Source organism: Oncorhynchus masou, chromosome 25 (genome assembly GCF_036934945.1).
Source record: "Oncorhynchus masou masou isolate Uvic2021 chromosome 25, UVic_Omas_1.1, whole genome shotgun sequence".
NCBI lineage: Eukaryota > Metazoa > Chordata > Actinopteri > Salmoniformes > Salmonidae > Oncorhynchus > Oncorhynchus masou.
In genome coordinates, this window is record NC_088236.1 from 48,814,251 (window position 1) to 48,830,791 (window position 16,541).

A 16,541-nucleotide genomic window follows, 5' to 3' on the forward strand; every position below is an offset into this window, starting at 1 on the left:
TCTTCATGGAACAGCCGGAGCTGACAGTCTGCATGGAGCTGTCAGTCTGCATGGAGCAGCCGGAGCTGCCAGTCTGCATGGAGCTGTCAGTCTGCAAGGAACTGCCAGTCTGCAAGGAGCTGTCAGTCTGCAAGGAGCTGTCAGTCTGCATGGAGCTGTCAGTCTGCATGGAGCAGCCAGAGCTGTCAGTCTGCAAGAAGCCGCCAGAGCAGTCAGTCTACATGGAGCAGCCAGAGCCGCCAGTCAGCATGGAGCAGCCAGATCCGTCAGTCAGCCAGACTCTTCCAGATCTGCCAGCCAGACTCCAGATCCGCCAGTCAGCCAGACTCTTCCAGATCCGCCAGTTAGCCAGACTCTTCCAGATTCCAGATCCAGATCCGCCAGTCAGACAGACTCTTCCAGATCCGACAGTCAGCCAGACTCTTCCAGATCTGCCAGAGACTCTTCCAGATCTGCAAGTCAGACAGACTCTTCCAGATCTCCCAGTCAGACAGACTCTTCCAGATCTGCCAGTCAGCCAGACTCTTCCAGATCTGCCAGTCAGCCAGACTCTTCCAGATCTGCCAGTCAGCCAGACTCTTCCAGATCTGCCAGTCAGCCAGACTCTTCCAGATCTGCCAGTCAGCCAGACTCTTCCAGATCTGCCAGTCAGCCAAACTCTTCCAGATCTGCCAGTCAGCCAGACTCTTCCAGATCTGCCAGTCAGCCAGACTCTTCCGGATCTGCCAGTCAGCCAGACTCTTCCGGATCTGCCAGTCAGCCAGACTCTTCCGGAGCTGCCAGTCAACCAGACTCTTCCAGATCTGCCAGTCAGCCAGGATCTGCCAGAACTGTCAACCAGCCAGGATCTGCCGGATCCAAATACCTGGCTGAGCTTCCTCTCAGTACTGGGCTTCCTCTCAATGCTTGGCTTCCCCTCAGTGCCGGGCTTCCTCTCAGTCCCGAGTTTCATCTGAGTGCTGAGCTGCCCCTCTGTCCCCGAGCTGCCCCTCAGTCCCGAGCTGCCCCTCAGTCCAGTGGGGTTCCGGGTGAGGACTACTAGGCCATGGTCGGCGGCGAGGGTGGACTATCCTAGGACGCGAGGAAGGGGGACTAAGACATTAATAGAGTGGGGTCCCGCGCCGGTGCCGGAGCCTCCACCATGGACAGACGCCCACCCGGACCCTCCCTATTGTTTTGATGTGCGTCCGGGAGTCCGCACCTTAGGGGGGGGGGGGGTTCTGTCACACCCTGGTCGAAATATATTATATTTATCTTCGTTTATTTGGTCAGGCCAGGGTGTGACATGGGTTATTGTGGTGTGTTTTTGTCTTGGGGTTGTTGTGGGGCGTTTAGTATAGTCTATGGCTGTCTGAGGCGGTTCTCAATCAGAGTCAGGTGATTATCGTTGTCTCTGATTGGGAACCATATTTAGGCAGCCATATTCTGTGAGTGTTTTCGTGGGTGATTGTTCCTGTCTCTGTGTCTTCACCAGATAGGACTGTTTAGGTTTTCACGTTTCCGTTTGTTGTTTTTGTATTGTTCGTGTTTTTTGTCATTCAATAAATATGTCTCAAAAGTACCACGCTGCATTTTGGTCCGCTCCTCCTTCAACAGAAGAAAGCCGTTACAACCATATTTTTCCCATACATCAAAATAATGCTTTATTGTCAATCAGCAATTACTTCCCTGAATAAGGCCTCAACAAGGCCCCAATTAATGGTTGAAAATAACTTATTTCAGTGTCAATGAGTTACACTGAGTGTATAAAATATTAAGAACACCTGCTCTTTCCATGACATATGGTGACCAGGTGATTCCAGCTTAAAGCTATAATCCCTTATGGATGTCACTAGTGAAATCCACTTAAATCAGTGTAGATAAAGAGGAGGAGAAAGGTTTAAAACAAAATTGTAAGCCTTGAGACAATTGAGACATGGATTGTGTATGTATTCCATTCAGAGGGTGAATGGGCAAGACAAAATATTTACGTGCCTTTCAACGGGGCATGCCAGGGGTACCAGTTTGTGTCAAGAACTGCAACTCTGCTGTTTTTTTACGCTCAACAGTTTCCTGTGTGTATCACGAATGGTCCACCACTCAAAAGATACACGGCCAACTTGACACAACTGTGGGAAGCATTGGAGTCAACATGGGCCAGCATTCCTGTGAATGTGTTGTACACTCAGTACATTAATAGTATTGGTACCATGTTCTTGCAGTAACCTGTAAAGCTGGAGCAGCCTGCAAGGCAGGGGGAGGTGTAGGTGATGCCGTTGTCTGAACACACAGGGTCCCATTCCCCAGCCAAGCAGGAGCAGTCTCTGTTACTCTCTGACAACAGGCTGCCATCGTACACCAGTGGACCTGGGGAACAGAGTAAATGGCTGGCAATAATGATGTTTAAATAATTTCCGCTGAACTATCATTGACATAGGCACAGTGACAAAACTGCCAGGAATCCTGGCTCAGTAACATCAATACTGTATATTCCCACAAGAGGGAGCCCCGGCACAAGCCCATGTGTGTTTTGGTCTAACTCCCTCATATTCCACTGATCAAAACTTTTGTTTTCATCCACCCACCCACCCACCAACCAACCAATCAGATGTCATATTTACCCGTTGTAGGACACGGTCAGACCAGCCACCTAAACGTTGTCACACTTAGTGCCAGACAGCGGAAGGAGGAGGATGTAGGCCATGAAGGGGGTGATGAAAGACAACTGGGCTCCAGACACAACGCCAAGCTTATCCCTCTTCATCAGTAGACCTCCCAGGAATATCCCCACCGCACCCACAGGCAGGTTCAACTCACCTGGAAAAGTTATACTCAGACGTCTTTAGTGCTAAAAGTGTGCTGGAGTTTCATTTCCACTCATGTTCAACAAAACTACAGGGGATGGGAGAGAACAAAAAAAGTGTATTTAATGCCATTCAACATCAGTACTGACAGGAGGGAACATTTCAGCTGGAGCATGTCCAGGTTTCTATGGTTTCGTTGAGACAAGCAGCCCAATTCAGTAATTTTTTTGAGTAATTTATATTTTGAGCAATCAGATATGCTCTGAAAAACAGCTGATGCGAAAATATCTAATGCGATTGTTCAAAAGACCTATTAGTGGAAAAAATATCATAATTGGGCTGCCTGTCTAAACGCATCCCTTGTCTCTCTGTCCCTGACCCAAACTTCAGTCCTTGCATCGATTACAGAGGGCTAAAGAGGATTACGATCAAGAATCGTTCCCCCGTACCCGATGTCCGCTGCCTTGTAGTTAGCCCTAGGAGCCCAATTCTTCACCAAACTGGATCTCCGCAACGCTTAAAATCTGGTGAGAATCAGGGAGGGAGATGAGTGGAAAACTGCCTTTAACACCCCTAGTGGTGACTGAGTATTTAGTCCTTCAGAATATCGAACTCAATGGCAGTCTTTCACACATTGATCAATGACACTCTTAGGGATATGTTGAACCGGTTCGCCTTTGTTTACCTCGACGACATCCTGATCTTCTCCAAAAACCCTTCCGGAACACATACGGCCCTATCCCACCTCACTCAAGCAGGTTTTTGCAGGAATCCCGAGGCTGACAGGGCATTCATAGAGCTTAAGGGACGTTTCACCTTCGGACCCATCCTCGTTCATCCTGATCCTACTCGTCCCTTTGTGGTAGAGGTGGACGCCTCGGACACCGGATCTGGTGCGGTCCTTTCACAGCGGAATGAGGTCAAGGAACTGCACCCATGCGCCTTTCTCTCCAAGCGGTTCTCGCCAGCGGAAGGGAACTACGATGTAGGCAACCGGGAGCTCTTGGCAGTTAAGTGGGCCCTTGAGGGGTGGACACTGGTTGGAACCACTGCTTCATCTTCTGGTCTCTTCTCTGCATCTCTTAATCCCTTCTCTTAACATGTATGGCCCCAAAACATAATCAAGCAGCTGACCAATTACACAAGACTTTAGTTGTAAATTAACTGAGATTAATCAACAACTGGAATCATTTCTTTTTTTCTAAAGTGAAACTATCCTCCGCATTGGAGCATCTCTACAAGTACAAATTTAATCAGTATGTCAGTAGTTTTACCGTCCCATGAAGAAGTGTGGCAGGCCTGTGAGGAAGGATCCTACAGCCGTTAGGAAACAGCCCATAGCAATCAGCCTGGGTCGGTGCAGCTTCGCCCCAAAATGGCTGACCACAGCCAGGAACAGCAGGTTGCCTGCAAGAAACCACAACACTACAGTAGCCAGGAATCGCAAATTATAAACACTGTTAAAAAAAATGGCATATCAGTTTGGATACTAGGATGCAACAACATAGCATCACATAAAACAATGTTAGGGGTTTGACAGTAGAGTCGTGGACAAACGCCAGTCAATCAATTAATAGGAAAAACTATAAAACTGGACAGTATTGAGAGCAGACTGATTGAACCACAAAAAAATTGATTATACTGGAGTCTGTATCTGGTTTTTACTACATTAATTACTACATGAATTACATGAATTACCCATCTCAAAGCTGCCGTCTATGAGTCCGATGAGAGAGCTGGACAGGTCAAAGTGTTATGAACTTGAGTGAAGACCCAAAAGCGGTTTTAACAGAAAACAGAGTTCTTTAATGAAAAAACAGGAATGGCATAAATCCTCTTCCAACGTTGTCAGCGGAACAAAAAGAACGTTAGTATAGTGCAGGATGCACCTGCCAGGCAGACTTCGACAGGACAGGACAAGGTGGAAGCAAACGAGACGACAGCTTGCTTCTGGCATCAAAAAACACAAACAAGAATCAGACACTGAAAGTAGCAGGAACAGAGAAAGAAATAGAGACCTAATCAGAGGGGGAAGAGAGAACAGGTGTGAAAGAGTGAATGAGCTAGTTAGAGGAGATGTAGAACAGCTGAAGAATGAGAGACAGAGAAGGTAACCTAAAAAGACCAGCAGAGAGAGAGAGTGAAGAGAAAGGACAGGAACAGACATAACAAGACATGACAGTACCCCCCCACTCACCGAGCGCCTCCTGGCGCACTCGAGGAGGAAACCTGGCGGCAACGGAGGAAATCATCGATCAGCGAACGGTCCAGCACGTCCCGAGAGGGAACCCAACTCCTCTCCTCAGGACCGTACCCTCCCAATCCACTAGGTACTGATGACCACGGCCCCGAGGGCGCATGTCCAAAATCTTACGAACCCTGTAGATGGGTGCGCCCTCGACAAGGATGGGGGGAGGGACGAGCGGGGGCGCGAAGAACGGGCTTAACACAGGAGACATGGAAGACCGGGTGAACGCGACGAAGATAGCGCGGGAGAAGAAGTCGCACTGCGACAGGATTAATGACCTGGGAAATACGGAACGGACCAATGAACCGCGGGGCCAACTTGCGAGAAGCTGTCTTAAGGGGAAGGTTCTGAGTGGAGAGCCATACTCTCTGACCGCAACAATATCTAGGACTCTTGGTCCTACGCTATTAGCGGCCCTCACAGTCTGCGCCCTATTACGGCAAAGTGCCGACCTGACCCCTTCCAGGTGCGCTCGCAACGCTGGACAAAAGCCTGAGCGGAGGGGACGCAGGACTCGCGAGCTGGAGAAGAGAACAGCGGAGGCTGGTACCCGAGGCTACACTGAAAAAGGGGATAGACCGGTAGCAGACGAGGGAAGCGAGTTGTGGCGTACTCTGCCCAGGGAGCTGTTCTGACCAAGACGCAGGGTTACGAAAAGAAAGACTGCGTAAAATGCGACCAACAGTCTGATTGGCCCGTTCGGCTTGACCGTTAGACTGGGGATGAAAGCCGGACGAGAGACTGACGGAAGCCCCAATCAAACGGCAAAACTCCCTCCAAAATTGAGACGTGAACTGCGGGCCTCTGTCGGAAACGACGTCAGACGGAAGGCCATGAATTCGGAAAACATTCTCGATAATGATCTGAGCCGTCTCCTTAGCAGAAGGGAGCTTATCGAGAGGAATGAAATGAGCCGCCTTAGAGAATCTATCGACAACCGTAAGAATAACTGTCTTCCCGCTGATGAAGGCAGTCCGGTGATAAAATCTAAAGCGATGTGAGACCACGGTCGAGAGGGAATGGGAAGCGGTCTGAGACGGCCGGTAGGAGGAGAGTTCCCAGATTTAGTCTGCGCGCAGACCGAACAAGCGGCGACAAATCGACGCGCGTCACGTTCCCGAGTGGGCCACCAGAAACGCTGGCGAATGGAAGCGGCGTACCCCGAACGCCGGGGTGGCCGGCTAACTTGGCAGAGTGGGCCCACTGAAGAACGGCCGGACGAGTAGGAACGGGAACGAACAGAAGGTTCCTAGGACAAGCTCGCGGCGACGGAGTGTGAGCGAGTGCTTGCTTTACCTGCCTCTCAATTCCCCAGACAGTCAACCCGACAACACGCCCGTCAGGGAGAATCCCCTCGGGGTCGGTGGAGACCTCAGAAGAACTGAAGAGACGAGATAAAGCATCAGGCTTGGTGTTTTTTGAGCCCGGACGATAAGAAATAACAAACTCGAAACGAGCGAAAAACAGAGCCCAACGAGCCTGACGCGCATTAAGTCGTTTGGCTGAACGGATGTACTCAAGGTTCCTATGGTCAGTCCAAACGACAAAAAGGAACGGTCGCCCCCTCCAACCACTGTCGCCATTCGCCTAGGGCTAAGCGGATGGCGAGCAGTTCAATTACCAACATCATAGTTACGTTCTGACGGCGATAAGCGATGAGAGAAAAACGCGCAAGGATGGACCTTGCCGTCAGAGAGAGAGCGCTGAGAAAGAATGGCTCCCACGCCCACCTCTGACGCGTCAACCTCAACAACAAACTGGCTAGAGATGTCAGGTGTAACAAGAATAGGAGCGGATGTAAAACGATTCTTAAGAAGATCAAAAGCTCCTGGGCGGAAACGGACCACTTAAAGCACGTCTTAACAGAAGTAAGGGCTGTGAGGGGAGCTGCCACCTGACCGAAATTACGGATGAAACGACGATAGAAATTAGCGAAGCCCAGAAAGCGCTGCAGCTCGACGCGTGACTTAGGAACGGGCCAATCAATGACAGCCTGGACCTTAGCGGGATCCATCTTAATGCCCTCAGCGGAAATAACGGAACCGAGAAAAGGGACAGAGGCGGCATGAAAAATGCACTTCTCAGCCTTCACATAAAGACAGTTCTCCAAAAGGCGCTGGAGGACGCTTTGTCGCACGTGCTGAACATGAATCGAGAGAGACGGAGAAAAATCAGGATATCATCCATGTAAACGAAAACAAAAATGTTCAGCATGTCTTCAGGACGTCGTTAACTAGTGCCTGAAAGACAGCTGGAGCGTTAACGAGGCCGAAAGGAAGAACCCGGTATTCAAAGTGCCCTAACGGAGTGTTAAACGCCGATCTTCCACTCGTCCCCTCCCTGATGCGCACGAGATGGTAGGCGTTACGAAGGTCCAATTTGGTGAAAAACCTGGCTCCCTGCAGGATCTCGAAGGCTGAAGACATAAGAGGAAGCGGATAACGATTCTTAACTGTTATGTCATTCAGCCCTCGATAATCCACGCATGGGCGCAGGGACCCGTCCTTCTTCTGAACAAAAAAACCCCGCCCGGCGGGGAGAGGAGGAGGAGACTATGGTACCGGCGTCGAGCGAAACCGACAAATAATCCTCGAGAGCCTTACGTTCGGGAGCCGACAGAGAGTATAATCTACCCCGGGGGAGTAGTTCCCGGAAGGAGATCAATACTACAGTCATACGACCGGTGTGGAGGGAGAGAAGTGGCCTTGGAACGACTGAACACCGTGCGCAGATCGTGATACTCCTCCGGCACCCCTGTCAAATCGCCAGGCTCCTCCTGTGAAGTAGAGACAGAGGAAACAGGAGGGATAGCAGACATTAAACAGGTTACATGACAAGAAACATTCCAGGATAGGATAGTATTACTAGACCAATTAATAGAAGGGTTATGGCGCACTAGCCAGGGATGACCCAAAACAACAGGTGTAAAAGGTGAACGAAAAATTAAAAAAGAAATGGTTTCGCTATGATTACCAGAGACAGTGAGGGTTAAAGGCAGCGTCTCACGCTGAATCTTGGGGAGAGAACTACCATCTAAAGCGAACAAGGCCGTGGGCTCCCTAACTGTCTGAGAGGAATGTCATGTTCCCGAGCCCAGGTCTCGTCCATAAAACAGCCCTCCGCCCCAGAGTCTATCAAGGCACTGCAGGAAGCAGATGAACCGGGCCAGCGGAGATGGACCGGAAAAGTAGTGCGTGATCCAGAAGGAGAGGCCTGAGTAGTTGCGCTCACCAGTAGCCCTCCTCTTACTGATGAGCTCTGGCTTTTACTGGACATGAGGTGACAAAATGACCAGCAGAGCCGCAGTAGAGACAGAGGCGATTGGTGATTCTCCGTTCCTTCTCCTTGGCCGAGATGCGGATACCCCCAGCTGCATAGGCTCAGCATCCGAGCCGGCGGAGGAGGGTGGCAGTGATGCGGCAGGTGGCAGTGATGTGGAGAGGGGAGCAGCGGAGAACGCGAGCTCCTTTCCTCGAGCTCGGCGACGAAGATCAAACCGTCGCTCTATGCGAATAGCGAGAGCTATTAAGGAGTCCAGACTGGAAGGAACCTCCCGGGAGAGGATCTCGTCCTTAACCTCGACGAGGAGACCCTCCAGAAAACGAGCGAGCAAAGCCGGCTGTTCCAGTCACTTGAGGCAGCGAGAGTGCGAAACTCAATAGAATAATCCGTTATGGATCGATTCCCCTGACATAGGGAAGACAGGGCCCTGGAAGCCTCCTCCCCAAAAACAGAACGGTCAAAAACCCGTATCATCTCCTCCTTAAAGTCTTGATACTGGTTAATACACTCAGCCCTCGCCTCCCAGACTGCCGTGCCCCACTCACGCGCCCGTCCGGTAAGGAGAGAAAATGACGTAGGCGATGCGGGCTGCGCTCCTGGAGTAAGTGTTGGGCTGGAGAGAGAACACCACATCACACTGAGTGAGGAATGAGCGGCACTCAGTGGGCTCCCCAGAGTAACACGGCGGGTTGTTGATCCTGGGCTCCGGAGACTCGGAAACCCTGGAAGTGGGCGGTGGATCGAGGTGGAGTTGGTGAACCTGTCTTGTGAGGTCGGAGACTTGGACGGCCAGGGTCTCAACGGCATGTCGAGCAGCAGACAATTCCTCCTCATGTCTGCCTAGCATCGCTCCCTGGATCTCGACGGCGGAGTGAAAAGGGTCCGGAGCCGCTGGGTCCATTCGTGGTCTGATTCTTCTGTTATGAACTTGAGTGAAGACCCAAAAGCGGTTTTAACAGAAAACAGAGTTCTTTAATGAAAAAACAGGAATGGCATAAATCCTCTTCCAACGTTGTCAGCGGAACAAAAAGAACGTTAGTATAGTGCAGGATGCACCTGCCAGGCAGACTTCGACAGGACAGGACAAGGTGGAAGCAAACGAGACGACAGCTTGCTTCTGGCATCAAAAAACACAAACAAGAATCAGACACTGAAAGTAGCAGGAACAGAGAAAGAAATAGAGACCTAATCAGAGGGGGAAGAGAGAACAGGTGTGAAAGAGTGAATGAGCTAGTTAGAGGAGATGTAGAACAGCTGAAGAATGAGAGACAGAGAAGGTAACCTAAAAAGACCAGCAGAGAGAGAGAGTGAAGAGAAAGGACAGGAACAGACATAACAAGACATGACACAAAGTGTCTCTCTGAGTGATGGCAATCTTCATGTAGGTCCCTGACAGGGCCACGATGAACATTTACATTACATTTAAGTCATTTGGCAGACGCTCTTATCCAGAGCGACTTACAAATTGGTGAATTCACCTTATGACATCCAGTGGAACAGCCACTTTACAATAGTGCATCTAAATAATTTAAGGGGGGGGTGAGAAGGATTACTTTATCCTATCCTAGGTATTCCTTAAAGAGGTGGGGTTTCAGGTGTCTCCGGAAGGTGGTGATTGACTCCGCTGTCCTGGCGTCGTGAGGGAGTTTGTTCCACCATTGGGGGGCCAGAGCAGCGAACAGTTTTGACTGGGCTGAGCGGGAAATGAACTACTGACAAACACAAGAGAGAGAACATTAGTGTGTGTTTGTCCGTGTGTATGTGCATGCGTGGATGCGTGTGCAGACAGAGTGCATGTGTAGCTGAGGTGGCCTGTAAAAATAACGGACACAAGTTTACAAATGTTTTTCTCTTGTTCAATTGTCTATTTTCTTGTTAGTACTTTGAAAATATTCACATCAAACAAGTGCACACTTAAATTACACAACATAAATGCACTTTACCTAAAGCAGAATTCAAAAATGTTCCACAAATAACCCTGTCTTAGTGTATGGTTTCACATGAAAACCACAATGTATTTCACATTCATACAATAGAAACACCTGTATACAGTGCCTTGCTAAAGTATTCGGCCCCCTTGAACTTTGCGAACTTTTGCCACATTTCAGGCTTCAAACATAAAGATATAAAACTGTATTTTTTTGTGAAGAATCAACAACAAGTGGGACACACTCATGAAGTGGAACGACATTTATTGGATATTTCAAACTTTTTTAACAAATCAAAAACTGAAAAATTGGGCGTGCAAAATTATTCAGCCCCCTTGAGTTAATACTTTGTAGCGCCACCTTTTGCTTCGATTACAGCTGTAAGTCGCTTGGGGTATGTCTCTATCAGTTTTGCACATCGAGAGACTGAAATTTTTTCCCATTCCTCCTTGCAAAACAGCTCGAGCTCAGTGAGGTTGGATGGAGAGCATTTGTGAACAGCAGTTTTCAGTTCTTTCCACAGATTCTCGATTGGATACAGGTCTGGACTTTGACTTGGCCATTCTAACACCTGGATATGTTTATTTTTGAACCATTCCATTGTAGATTATGCTTTATGTTTTGGATCATTGTCTTGTTGGAAGACAAATCTCCGTCCCAGTCTCAGGTCTTTTGCAGACTCCAACAGGTTTTCTTCCAGAATGGGATGTTTAAAGCTTGGGAAATCTTTTTGTATCCAAATCCGGCTTTAAACTTCTTCACAACAGTATCTCGGACCTGCCTGGTGTGTTCCTTGTTCTTCATGATGCTCTCTGTGCTTTCAACGGACCTCTGAGACTATCACAGTGCAGGTGCATTTATACGGAGACTTGATTACACACAGGTGGATTGTATTTATCATAATTCGTCATTTAGGTCAACATTGGATCATTCAGAGATCCTCACTGAACTTCTGGAGAGAGTTTGCTGCACTGAAAGTAAAGGGGCTGAATAATTTTGCACGCCCAATTTTTCAGTTTTTGTTTGTTAAAAAAGTTTGAAATATCCAATAAATGTCATTCCACTTCATGATTGTGTCCCACTTGTTGTTGATTCTTCACAAAAAAATACAGTTTTATATCTTTATGTTTGAAGCCTGAAATGTGGCAAAAGGTCGCAAAGTTCAAGGGGGCCGAATACTTTCGCAAGGCACTGTATACTCTCACTCAATGTAAATCACGTTCTTCTCTCACTCAGTTCGACACAAAGCTAAAACAAAACCTTTCCTACCGTGATAATATCTTGACAAAGTTGTTAAATATCATGTTATTACATATTGTGTATATATTTGAACGTTTGGAAGTCCTGTTACATACCTGTAATAGTAAAAAGAACAGACACAGTTTACCTCTGTAAAGTTCTGGTCCTTATTCTGCAGAATGGTGAGTGCTTGGCCAGAACTTGCTGTTTCTCCTGCTACAACAGTAGAACAGCGCCATCTATTGGCCTGATGGACTGCTAACGCGAAAGTACGTAGAAAATACCATTTAGATTCATTAAGACGAATACATAAACAAATTGGGGGGGGGGAATAAATAATAAATGGGTGTCTGTTTTTAGTGAATTTGTTTTCAACCCATTACACATGCACAATCGTACATGTTCATTTTAAAGCATTATTAAGAATCTTGAGTGTGGAACTGCAGTTCGTTTGGTGGCCTGCTTGTCAGGACACACATCTCCTGTTGTCTGGTCAGCTTCGCTCTGTCCTCTGCTGAATCACGCGTCCTATCCAGTCAGATACGCAAAAACCACTTAAATTTCTCATGTGAACACGGGAAGTGTTCCAAAAAATGTTTTCACATGATTTCACATAAAATGTCAGTTGAAATCATGTGGTTTTAAGGTCAACACCTGTTGTATTCGGCCCATGTGACAAATACAATTACATTTTTTTTTTTTACTTTTGTAGGCTTTTTGAATAGCCTTCATCGGGCGATAATGTAGCTCATTGATCTTCAGTGCAAAAACGTCATAAATGGCGTCTGGCAAAAGTAAATTCATTCACAAATATAATTCATATCTTAAATCAACTATTCTCAACTGGTGGGGAGGTTTTGAATGGGTCGTGAGGTGTCAAAAAATTAAAAGGTTCAGAAAAATTTGTAAAGCCAGGTAGAAAGTAATTACATTTAATCTTTTGAACAATTTTTCTTCAATCACAGTTATGACCTATTAGCAGGTTGATTTTGTGTTCTGAAACCAGTGAGTTTTTTACCATTTGTCATCCCAAATATTGGCAAAATTGAATTATTTTAGGCTATTCAAAAAATTTTAAACAATTAGAATTAATGACAATGAAAAAGGTAGGAATGTTGTTTCCTTGTCATATAATTGCTACATTTACTATCAATACAACGTGAAATTGTTTTCCAGATTACAGTTTGGGATTATTTTTTATTTTCTCCATGCATATATTGGGTTGCGACAGATTACCTGGTTCAATTTAGTTCCCGAGGCAAAACCAGTTGAGAACCACTGTCTTAAATGACTGCATTTTCATGAATAGAAATTCAATTGGCCAGCCAATTAAAAGATTAGGAGACAGGACCTGGAAGTATGACGTAGGATAACGTCACTTGTGTAGCGTAGACTGATTGTTAATTAATTGTTTGGAATTGTGCTCATGGCAAGCCTTCTGTTCACCATAGGTTCAATGTACAAGTTGAATATGCTTGTGCACGATAGTCATATCAAATAATTGAATTTTAACATGCTTCAGGTGTAAACTCTTAGTGAAATGTGTCCTTTTCCAAAAATGCAGTCAAAGGTAAGATTAAAAAAATAGAAATAATGAAATAATGGAACAGTGAATGAAAAGAGTAAAGAGAGTAAAAAGAGTAAAAAAATATCACCCAATATCACCCATAAAAAGAGTAAAAAATATCACCCATATTTAGGATGTAGAAAATACCATGTCAAACAGTGCATTCGGAAAGTATTCAGACCCCTTGACTTTTTCCACATTTTGTTACGTTACAGCCTGATTATGTTTTTTTCTTCCCCTCATCAATCTACACACAATACCCAATAATGACAAAGCAAAAACTGTTTTTAGAAAACGGAAATATCATATGTAGTATTCAGACCCTTTACTCAGTACTTTGTTGAAGAATCTTTGGCAGCGATTACAGCCTTGAGTCTTCTTGGGTATGACGCTACAAGCTTGGCACACGTGTATTTGGGGAGTTTCTCCTATCCTTCTGTGCAGATCCTCTCAAGCTCTGTCAGGTTGGATCTTTTGGTCTCTCCAGAGATGTCCGTTCAGGTTCAAGTCCAGGCTCTGGCTGGGCCACTCAAGGACATTCAGAGACTTGTACCAAAGCCACTCGTGCATTGTCTTGTCTATGTGCTTAGGGTCGTTGTCCTAGTGGAAGGTGAACCTGCGTCCCCAGCTTGGGTTCCTGAGCCCTCTGGAGCAGGTTTTCATCAAGGATCTGTATTTTGCTTTGTTACTCTTTCCCTCAATCCTGACGAGTCTCCCAGTCCCTGCAGCAGAAAAACATCCCCACAGCCAGGTTTCCTCCAGATGTGACCCTTGGCATTCAGGCCAAGAATTTCAATCTTGCTTTCATCAGATCTGAAAATCTTATTTCTCATGATCAGAGAGTCTTAAGGTGCCCTTTGGCAAACTCACTGAGGAATGGCTTCCGCATGGCTTCTCTACCATAAAGGCCTGATTGGTGGAGTGCTGCAGAGATGGTTGTCCTTCTGGAAGGTTCCTCCCATCTCCACAGTGGAACTCTGGAGATCTGTCAGAGTGACCATTGGGTTCTTCACCTCCCTGACCAAGGCCCTTCTCCCCCAATTGCTCTTTTTGGCCGGGCGGCCAGATCTAGGAAGAGTCAGTGTTTCCATTTAAGAATGATGGAGGCCACTTTGTTATTGTTCTTCAATGCTGCAGGCATTTTTTGGTACAATTCCCCAGATCTGTGCCTCGACACAATTCTGTATTGGAGCTCTATGCACAATTCCTTTGACCTCATGGCTTGGTTTTTTGCTCTGACATGCATTGTCAACTGTGGGACCTTATATACACAGGTGTGTGTGCCTTTCCAAATCATGTCCAATCAATTGAATGTAACACAGGTGGACTCCAATCAAGTTGTAGAAACATCTCAAGGATGATCAATGGCAACAGGATGCACCTGAGCTCAATTTTGAGTCTCATAACAAAGGGTCTGAATACTTATGTAAATACGTTTTATTTGTAATACATTTGTAAAAATATCTAAACCTGTTTTTGTCATTATGAGTCTGAATGTGTGGCCAGGCCTTTTCTGGTTGTGCCGGGTGGAGATTGTAAGAGTACGTGGTCATTTAAGGCCAGATTGTTCTTCAATATGTTTAAACGTTCATTGATGACCTGCAGGGTCAAATAATCATCACACTAGTTATAGAGGATGCAACAGGTCAGCACCTCAGGAGTGAATGTCAGTTGACTTTTCATAGCCGAGCATTCAGAGCTAGAGACAGCAGGTGCGGTGGAGAGGGAGGGAGAGAAAGAAAAGTGACTAGCAGTAGCGTATATGGAGAGTGTGAAAGAGCGTGTGGCATCAGTATGCGTGTGTGTGGGTAGAGTCCAATGTAGCCTGCAATTGATGCTTGTAAAATATTATGACTGAAGCCATCCATGCTTGTTTAAAGTTTCCCTTTGTCTTTTGTTATGAGCGACGGGCACAGAACATTTGGAAACCTGTTGCAACAACACCACTTTTGCCGCTCATTCATTTAGACTTGCCAATATTTGCAAACTCACCCATCGATAATCTAAATGAATAATTGTATGCTGGCCACAGACTCCTCTGAACTGATACATGTCAAGGAAGTACATTTTCTGTCTCTGTAATCACATAGGCCTAACTGGTAGAAGTTGCCCATCGATGCTCCAGGGTCAGATGTTTTTTGCAGATATCATATGTTATTTGTCACATGCGCCGAATACAACAGTGAAATGCTTACTTACAAGCCCTTAACCAACAATGTAGTTTTAAGAAAATACATTTAAAAAAGCAAGAGATAAGAATAACAGATAATTAAAGAGCAGCGGTAAATTACAATAGCGGGGCAATATACAGGGGGTACCAGTACGGAGTCAATGTGTGGGGACACCGGTGTTGAGGTAATTGAGTTAATATGTACATGTAGTTAGAGTTACTAAAGTGACTATGCATAGATAATAAACAAAGAGTAGCAGGAGTATAATGCAAACAGTCTGGGTAGCCATTTGATTTAGATGTTCATGAGTCTTATGGCTTGGGGGTAGAAGCTGTTTGTTGTACTTTGGACCTAGACTTGGTGCTCCGGTACCGCTTGCCATGCGTTAGCAGAGTGAAGAGTCTAAGACTGGGGTGGCTGAAGTCTTTGGCAATATTTAGGGCCTTCCTCTGACACTGCCTGGTATAGAGATCCTGGATGGCAGGAAGTTTGGCCACAGTGATGTACCAGGCTGTACACACTCCCCCCTATAGTAATAATTAATGTCTTAATTATGTCAAAAGTTATTGTAAGTTTTTTTTTGTACAATGAGGGTCATGGAGGGAAAAGCATAATTGACCATTGGGATCAATGCTGCTTATTTTGGGCAGCCATCTCCTTCAATATCAGAATTACTAAATGATTCACTGTTTTAAAAGGGTTCAGTATTTTACAGCTTAATGTTAAATGTTTCCTCAATGTTTGATCTTCATCTGAAACTAGTCTATGGGCCAGGAAACACTGTAATCCATGCAAAAGCCACCACAAACTTCAGAACTTTTGCAATCGCTAGCTAAAAATCAGTGGGAGTTTTTATTTATGTATTTTATTTCACCTTTATTTAACCAGGTAGGCTAGTTGTCCACATATTCTAAGTCAGAACCGTCCAGAGTAGTGATGCTGGCCGGGCGGGCAGGTGATGGCTGCGATCAGTTGAAGAGCATGCATTTAGTTTTACTTGCATTTAAGAGCAGTTGGAGGTAACAGAAGGAGAGTTGTATGTCATTGAAGCTCATCTGGAGGTTAGTTATTAACACAGTGTCTAGAGAAGGGCCAGATGTATACAGAATGGTGTTGTCTGCGTAGAGGTGGATCATTGATGTATACAGAGAAGAGAGTTGGCTCGAGAATTGAACCCTGTGGTACCCCCAAATAGACTGCCAGAGGTCCAGACAACAGGCCCTCCGATTTGACACGCTGAGAAGTAGTTGGTGAACCAGGCGAGGCGGTCATTTGAGAAACCAAGGCTGTTGACTCTGCCGATAAGAATGTGGTGATTGTCAG